This window comes from Schistocerca nitens, chromosome 7, assembly GCF_023898315.1.
Source record: "Schistocerca nitens isolate TAMUIC-IGC-003100 chromosome 7, iqSchNite1.1, whole genome shotgun sequence".
NCBI classification, from domain to species: domain Eukaryota; kingdom Metazoa; phylum Arthropoda; class Insecta; order Orthoptera; family Acrididae; genus Schistocerca; species Schistocerca nitens.
Genome location: NC_064620.1, coordinates 176,689,490 through 176,697,069, shown reverse-complemented (window position 1 = coordinate 176,697,069; position 7,580 = coordinate 176,689,490).

Sequence of the window (7,580 nt, the reverse complement as noted above, 5' to 3'; positions counted from 1 at the left end):
GCTATACTGTGAACTTCCGATAGAGTGGAGTATCTATTTAAACCCTGCTGCATTACACTTGTGCACAGTCATCATGTTGTTGCTGCTTGCCTCCTTGTGACTTATCTTATTGTGTTCACTGTGTATTATGGTGGAAAATGTTGTGTGGAACCTAAAAAATAAAACCTCAGCAAGTATAGATGAAGTGCCTGTTTGCTTGCTGAAGTACTATATAGACAGTATCAAAGAACCTTTACTGCACATCATAAATGAGTCCTTCAGCACAAGTTGCTTCTCAGAAACACTAAAGTATGCAAAAGTCCTGCCTCGTTATTAGAAAGGGGTTACAAAATTATAGGCCCCATTCTCTACTGTCACTGTTTTCAAAAGTATTGTAAACCATAATGAAGATTAGGCTCATGGAGTACTTAACAAAGTATGATTTTCCATGTGTTTCAGGCACAGTATCAATGAAGCTCAATTTACAAATGGTGTTTTGGAAGTGCTAGGCAAAGGAGATCGTATAACAGGCATCTTCCTGGACTTTACAAAAACCTTTTATGCAATAAGTCACACAACTCTGCTAAATAAACTGGGTGTAAGAGAGATAGGAAATGAATGGTTTCATTCATACCTGGAAAACAAAGTTGACTGGAATACTCTCTTTCAAATTCTGAAAGTGACTGGGGAAAAATACAGGGAGTAAAAGGCTATTTACAATTTGTACAGAAACCAGATGGCAGTAATAAGAGTCGAGGGGCATAAAAGGGAAGCAGTGGTTGGGAAGGGAGTGAGACAGGGTTGTAGCCTATCCCCGATGTTATTCAATCTGTATATTGAGCAAGCAGTAAAGGAAACAAAAGAAAAATTTGGAGTAGGAATTAAAATCCATGGAGAAGAAATAAAAAGTTTGAGGTTCGCCGATAACACTGTAATTCTGTCGGAGACAGAAAAGGACCTGGAAGAGCAGCTGAACGGAATGGACAGTGTCTTGAAAGGAGGATATAAAGTGAACATCAACAAAAGCAAAACGAGGATAATGGAATGTAGATGAATTAAATCGGGTGATGCTGAGGGAATGAGATTAGGCAATGAGACTCTTAAAGTAGTAAATGAGGTTTGCTACTTGGGGAGCAAAATAACTGATGACGGTTGAAGTAGAGAGGATTATAAAATTTCACTGGCAATGGCAAGGAAAGCCTTTCTGAAGAAGACAAAACTTGTTAACATTGAGTATAGATTTAAGTGTCAGGAAGTCATTTCTGAAAGTATTTGTATGGAGTGTAGCCATGTATGGAAGTGAAACATGGATGATAAATAGTTTAGACAAGAAGGGAATAGAAGCTTTTGAAATGTGGTGCTGCAGAAGAATGCTGAAGATTAGATGGGTAGATCACATAACTAATGAGGAGGTATTGAATAGAATTGGGGAAAAGAGAAATTTGTGGCACAACTTCACTGGAAGAAGAGATCAATTGGTAAGACATATTCTGAGGCAACAAGGGATCACCAATTTAATAATGGAGGGTAGCGTAGAAGGTAAAAATCATAGAAGGAGACTGAGAGATGCATACACTAAACAGATTCAGAAGGATGTAGGTTGCAGTACTGGGAGATGAAGAAGCTTGCACAGGATAGAGTAGCATGGAGAGCTGCATCAAACCAGTCTCCGGACTGAAGACCACAACAACAACAACAACATCATATTCCCATCATGATAATAAGTACAAATATTTAAAGACGAAGCACCTCTGCTGTTCATTTGACTGCTAGATCACCTAGAGAGGCAGTGATGAGTATCCACAACAACAATGAGGCGCCTTTACCTACGACGGTTCCGTTCAAATAGGCCTGATTCTTTCAGCTGTCTGTGTAGCAAGTAGTTTGCATTAGCTTACAGTACATTATGTTCATCTAGCAATGTGTTTGTTTATCTGATCAGGTTCATAGCAAATTACTCCCTAATGGGATGGAAGGAGTCTAGAATTGAAAAATGTGCTGTAATTGGAACTCTGCATCAGTAAGGTTGTTCTAGTACGAAAATAGCAACAAAAGTTAGCGTAGCCCAATTTTCATGTTGGATACTTTGCAGCAGTTAAAGGAAACTGTTGCAAATGTAAGTGTTTCATGGTGTGGAAGAACCTGAGTAAAATAATACAAGGAAGATCAGTTCGTATGTGTACAGAGTAAACGTCAGAGGACTCATACTGCACCTGAAATTCTGAAGGAAGTAAATAGTATGCAAGCATCTCAAGTCTCTCTCACAACAGTGCAACACTTGTAACGCCGGACATTCATATCCTCCTATTTCCATCTATTGTACTATAAATTTTTTTCCTTATTTTGTTCCCTGAAGATATGACATTTCTGTGTCTTTATATATTGTAATTGTTTTACTATATATAGCGAAAGCGCTGGCAGGTCGATAGACACACAAACAAACACAAACACACACACAAAATTCAAGCTTTCGCAACAAACTGTTGCCTCATCAGGAAAGAGGGAAGGAGAGGGAAAGACGAAAGGATGTGGGTTTTAAGGGAGAGGGTAAGGAGTCATTCCAATCCCGGGAGCGGAAAGACTTACCTTAGGGGGAAAAAAGGACGGGTATACACTCGCACATACACACATATCCATCCACACATATACAGACCTGGTCTGTATATGCATTTATGTCGATGTATACCGTATTTACTCGAATCTAAGCCGCACTCGAACTTAAGCCGCACCTGAAAAATGAGACTAGAAATTAAGGAAAAAATAAAATTTCCCGTATCTAAGCCGCACCTGAAATTTGGGACTCGAAATTCAAGGGGAGAGAAAAGTTTTAGGTCGCACCTCCAAATCGAAACAAAGTTCGTCTAATTGTAATATGAGACACAATTTATGTCGAATGAATGACGATACAGCTGCAGTAGTTTGGTTCGAGTCATAAGGTTAGCAGTTACGGTTTACCAGGTAGCCATTGCTACGCGTCACGCGCTCCGTCCGTATTTATACGGATATCCTTCCTTTTTCACTTGCTTCGTCTGGTTTGAATTGATTGCTTATTTTTCTTTGATCTGATAAGTGCCATTCTCTTTGTTATAGGTGTTTACGTCACTCTAAGCTGAAAATGCATTACACAGTACGTGTCATGCATTGTTTGTCGCATTCTGATAGTGCGTGTTTAGTGTTTACGGCCTGTCGCCGCTCGCGGCGTGGCTTGCTTTTGTGCGCGCTACCGCCGCTTACAAATAAAAAATAGAGAGGAATCGTTTCATTAGCGAAACATTTGTTGTTACTTACACTACTGCTTTCTTTGATAATGATCAACAAGAACCAAATAATAGACTGCGTATGATAGATGATGATCTGAACGAAATTTTAGCGAAAACTTTTCTCCGTTTGAAAATCTTTGCAGGTGCCTCTTTAGTTCATTACATTCTGCACAGAAATTAGAGTCATCTTAGATTTAAAAATCTAGTCAGTTGCCGTGCTTCATTTCTGACTGTATCACTATCAGGCATAAGAATAATACGAATATAAACATGACATGATATGTATATTCTTCCGCGTTTGCTGTTGTCTCACTCTAGTTTCGTAGTTTATTAGGCAGACAGGATTTAAATGAGATAGTAGCAAACACGAAACAATACATGGCAAAATGTTTATATTCGTATTAATCTTATGGCGAAGAGAATACTACATGTGATTCACAATTCATAAAAGCTCCTATTAGCAACCATCTCTTCTCACAGGTAGGAAAAAATTCAGAACGTAGAGTTGGCCATATTGACAAACATCCCATACAGTCTTGCCAGTCGGATTTTCATAGTACATTGAAATGCTGCTACATTCGAAGATCAACAATACAGAATTTGTATTTACTTCGTTGAATAATGTACCAAAATGCAATGGTCGAAACTCTGGGCGGAGGAAAAAGGCTCGTCTTCCACTTTTTTTTTTATTTATTTACTGACGCAGAGATATTGGTGCCAGTACTTATCTTTGTGCCTACAAAGCATGCCTATGTGGCGCTACATATATTCGACGGCAGAAGTTAGTTGTGGCGGCACCCACCAACATTTTTCAGAACTCCCGCTTGTTTGCACTCGATTCTAAGCCGCAGGCGGTTTTTTGGATTACAAAAACCGGAAAAAAGTGCGGCTTAGATTCGAGTAAATACGGTAATTGGTTTGTTTTGTAAATATTATTTGTATTTTTATGCTGGGTCTTGCCTATGGAAAACTATGCTATCGAACGATTACATCGATAGGTCGTGTGGAGAACCAAAGTGTTTAGGATCTTTGGTAGTGTTAACTCTGCCGCGTGGAGCGCGGGCAGAGCAGAGAGGGTCTGGCTGGAGTAGTGGAGCAGGTGGTGTGATGCTCCCGCGAGTCGCCGCGCTTTCGGGGTTTGGCAGCATGTAATTGCGCTCGACTTGCTATGATAGTTTCTGACATGGTGTCGCGGATGGCAGCGTTAGCTGGCACACATCAAGAGCCCGTTTCAGCTGGAGACCATGTCGAGAAGAAGGCGCGCCATCATCCAGCTTCTGCAACAGCGACGGCCGACAATGAGTGACTGTCACCACCTCCTCGAACGATGACTTCAAACCTTCAATCAACCAACAAGGAAGACTGGTAGCACGTAAAGTTTTAGAACTGTATGGCAGACCTCAGCTTTTCAAACTGTTAAATTTGTCTTACTAAATTACAGCAACGTAGCATGAACCTTTGTTGCTCATTGTCCCAATTGCATTACCAAACAGGGTCCCTTCCTTTTCCGGAATGAACCCAAGTGTCATTGAAATTCAAACGCCAGCATTAAAGTAATATCATTCGATTTCACTGCTTTAATTTCAAAGTTCAGTTAAGGTATTCATAGCTGGCTACAATATTTAGATTACACAAGCACAAATTAAGAGTGTGAGTTTTGTTACCGTATTTTAGCTTACCTGTGACTGCAGCTCAGCTTGGTACGTACTAAATTTTACTATTGTTAATTGTTCAGAATCATTTAATTCAAGCTCAAAGTTAAATCTCTTATTTCTAAATTGTGTAGATTCAAGTAGCTTTTGAAATGATTGTTGAGGTAGCCCAAGACTAACCGTATTTTACTGAATTTTGATGTGCTTCAGAAACAAAGCTCACTATTAATTTCAGTCGCTAAATTAACTTTCAATTTTCCAGTTTTATTAATTCTTTTGCTAAATTAAGTCAGAGTGTAGCGAAATTTATTACTTCTGTCAAACTTTAAGTTTTCACACTACACGTGTCAACCTTCAGTTGCCATGCTTCTAGTGCTAATTATATGTGTAATAACCTTTCTTTTTCAGTTACTATAGTAATTGTCCATAGGACTGGCGACCATAATTTCCCCCAAATCTCAAATATCTAATTACTGCTAGTTAATTGTTAACGTAATGGCTGCACATTTACTTTCTTTATTAACTTTACCCCTTTTCAAAATTAATTTCCACCAGTTTCATTTGCATTTTTCCTTTCATTTAGATGTAACCCTTTCCTCCCTCTTTACCGACAGATTAACCTCGGTGACGATTGCTTTTTCCAAATTTCCATTAGGTACACGTGGTTTAATTTTTCACTGTCATTAAGGTCGATAAGTGAGGGGGAGGTTACACACTGTCTTGGTGAACAGAGTTTAATGGAGTGTATAGTGCCCAAAAAACCTTTATTATGCAATGAAAATAGGGTGAAACATTTGCAATGTGCACAACAATATAAAAACTGCAGCTTGCAGCAATGGTATAGGGTGTTATTCATGGACGAATCTAAAGTTGAAATATTTGGAAGCCATCCTCGAATATTTGTTTGTTTACTTTGTGTAGAATCTATGAAGAGTAGTGTGTGTTGCCAACCTGAATCATGGTGAAGTGTCGGTTGTGGTGTGAGGATGTTTCACAGGTGATAAAGTCGATGTTCTAGGGAGAATTAATCGGACGTTAAAGAAGGAAGGATATCACAGGTAACAGGCTGACAAGAGACTTATTACTCAAGGGTTTGTTCTACAGCAGAACAAATCCCAAACATGCTTCTGAATTGTGCAGAGGATATATCAATAGTAAAGAGAAATCTGGGAAATTGAAGAATATGATTTGACCAAGTCAGTCACCTGACTCGAATCCCAATGAACTCTTATGGGATGAACTTGACAGGGAGGTCAGAAAATGGGGGTCATCTCATACTGAAGGTTTATGAAGTAATTTACACATGTATGGGACTGCAGTCTAGAATCCCAAGAGTTTATGAGTCTCTTCTGAGGGCAAAGGGTAATTACTTTGAAGAGTCTAAAATCTAAATCATATTGTGCTGCACTTAATTAAATAGAGAGAAAATACTTTTTTGTTGCTCCACTTAGTTTGTACTATGTGTTTGTACACTGAAATAAGATATATAGCTTTTTTCGTGGGTGATGAAACACTTTTGACTGGTAGTGTATTCATTAAATTAGATAAAAATCAGTAGTGTCATGTCTCAATGAGGAACTTGAAACTTTCAGCACATGGCAGGAGCATGTAGAGGAACTCTGGATCAAGTTTAAAAGGATAGGTGACCTTGCACTGGATAGATATGTACTCATAGAACACTTCACAATGAGAGGGTACCTCCATGGTAGACAGTCACTGTAAAGAAACTTCTGAAGAAACAGAGATCAGTGCACAATAGGTGTAAAATAAAGTGTAGGGCTACAGCTAGAGAGATGCTGAATGAAACACGTTTGGCTGTCAAGAGAGCAATGCATGATGCCTTCAATGACTACCATACCAGAATATTGTCAAGTGATCATTCACAGAATCTAAAGAAATTCTGGTTGTATGCATAGGCTGTTAGTGGCAGCAAAGTTAGTGTCCAGTTCCTAGCGAATGGGACAAGTACTGAAATTGAGGGTAGCAAAGCAAAAGCTGAAATACTTAACTCCATTTTTGAATGTGCCTTTACAAAGGAAAATCCAGGAGAATTGCACCAGTTTAATCCTTGTACCACTGAAAGGATGAATGAAATAAGTATTAGTGTCTATGGTATGGAGGAACAGCTGTAGTCCCTAAAACACAGTCATACATGTCTACAAGAAGGGTAGGTTATCAACAAAACTACCATCCAACATCCATGATATCAATTTGTTGTAGAATCTGAGAACATATTCTGAGCTGAAACATAATGAGATATCTTGAACATAATGACCTTCTTAATGCGAACCAGCATCGATTGCAAAAACCCAAATCACACTTTTGTCACATGACATACTGAAAGCTTCAGATCAAGGTAGCTAAATAGATGCAGTATTTTCTTGATTTCTTAAAAGCATTTGACTCAGTACCGCATCTACATTTTTTGTCAAAAGTATGATCATATGGGGTATCAAGTAAAACTTGTGACTGGATTGAGAATGTTTTGGTAGGGAGGACACATTGTGTTATCTTGGATGGAGAGTCATCATCAGATGTAGAAGTAACTTTGGGTGTTCCCCATGGAAGTGTGTTTGGACCCTTCCTGTTCATGTTGTGTATTAATGACCTTCCAGACAATATTAAAAGTAAAATCAGGCTTTTTGGGGATGATACATTTATCCATAATGAAGTACTATCTAAAAGAGCT